Source organism: Microtus ochrogaster, chromosome 5 (genome assembly GCF_000317375.1).
Source record: "Microtus ochrogaster isolate Prairie Vole_2 chromosome 5, MicOch1.0, whole genome shotgun sequence".
Taxonomy (NCBI): Eukaryota; Metazoa; Chordata; class Mammalia; order Rodentia; family Cricetidae; genus Microtus; species Microtus ochrogaster.
Genome location: NC_022012.1, coordinates 72,693,698 through 72,695,567, shown reverse-complemented (window position 1 = coordinate 72,695,567; position 1,870 = coordinate 72,693,698).

The following is a 1,870-nucleotide window of genomic DNA, read 5'->3' as shown; positions in this document are numbered from 1 at the left end:
CGCGGGGCTGCAGGGTGGGGGCAGAGATGGGGAGGGTTCCTTCAAGATTTTCTGGAGCAAAGAAAGTTGCATTCGGGCTGAGCAGACTTTTTGGTGTGGGGAGATCCAGCTCCTGGACCTCCGGGGACTATGAGCTGCCCCAAGCCTCAGACCTGGCAGCGCTCCAGATCCTTATTCCAAAGTGTGGCTCACTGTGGACTTATAGATGTGCCCAGAGTCCTCATCCCCACACTGGCACTGGCGTCGGCAGGCTGTGATGTGGCCTAGAAGGCTACTAGCCCACTTTTGTGCCGCAGGTCAACTGAAATAAACGGCAGGACAGAGGCAAGGTTCCTTTTTTTTTTTTAAGTACATTTTTCCATATGCACAATTGCAGGAACATCATGCACCATCATATGTTTAAAAAAAAAATCCAGACTGGCGTTACCGGTATGACCAAGGTGACGGAATTGTTCCCGATGGAAAAGGGATGAAAATAGTGATGAATTGTTCTGACAAGCTGGTTTCCTTGCCACAAACTCTTATTTTCGAAAAATAAAGTTGTTTTTGAAGGCATTCTCTAAGTCTGAATTTAAATTTCAGGACAAACAGCCTCATCTGTGTTAAAGATTGATATTGACTAATTACAACTGCATGATTATGGAGAATTGTAATATTGTACGGGGCCAAATTATCTTGAGCGCTCCAGCGCACTGCTATCCATTGCCCACCTCTGTGTCTAAAGTCCTTGTGACTATCACATGATGTTTGTTCCCACCATATTAACTACTAATCTCCACCAACCCAAAAGCTAACAACGTCATCAGAGACCTGTAGCAGAGATTTCCCTGCTTGTTGTGTATCTGAAAGGGGCCTTGACTTACCGCTTTTCTTTTGTAACTACAAAACCTTCATGTGCCCATTTCCATGTTGGAACACGGTATTTGGGGCAATCCTCCTAGGCAAAGATGACTCAAAATTGGCTCCAGAATAAACAGTTGTTTAAACCCTTTGAAACGAGAGCTGTGTTTTGCTTGGACATTCCTATAGCAACAGCAGCATTGCCTTGCTATGTACTCTAACACAAGCTCATTTCACTGGCTCATCTTTCTCTTTAAATGTAAACCTCTAGAGGGCAGAGATGTTATTTCTCAGTGCCTAGAAGAAACTCACTAAACTACTTTTTCAAGGGAAAAAATGATTTTAGAAATGAAACTTAGAAGCATCTGTAATTTGATAATTTCTGAGAGGTTTGAAAACATTGTAAAGTCCCCTGGTCATTCATCTTTAAGATCCAGCTTTATTCATGTTAAGTGAGAATAATATCTCATTACTGATCCTTGAGGACCAAACATGGCCCACCTGAACATTCTTTAATATCCACTGCCATAGTCTGAACGTGAACTGCCCCCTTCAGGCACATGTGTTTGAACACTTGGTCCCCAACTGGTGGCACTGTTGGTGAAGGCTGTGGAAGCTTCAGGAGGCAGAGCACTGATGGAGGAAGTGCTTCCTTAGGGATGGGCCCTGAGGTTTTGTAACCCAATCCCATTTCCTGTTCATGATCTGCTTAGTGACTGTGGGTGCAATGTGACTGGTCACTTCCCCTCCTCAGCCTTGTCTTCCCCACCCTGATGAAATGTAAGGCCCTCAACTGGAACCAAAACCAACCCTCCCTCCCTGGCACTGCTTGTTAAGTACTTTGTCACAGCCACGAGAAAAATAACTAACATATCCATCACAGATAGTTCTTGGAAAGTATCAGTCAAAAGACAGACTGGTAGGAAAAGCTGGGGACTGACAGAGGCATTTTGCTTATCACCTAAGAAAATAGGTATTTCTCATAGAAACTGTCATCTTTGCTACTTTAAACAGTCACAAGTACAACCCA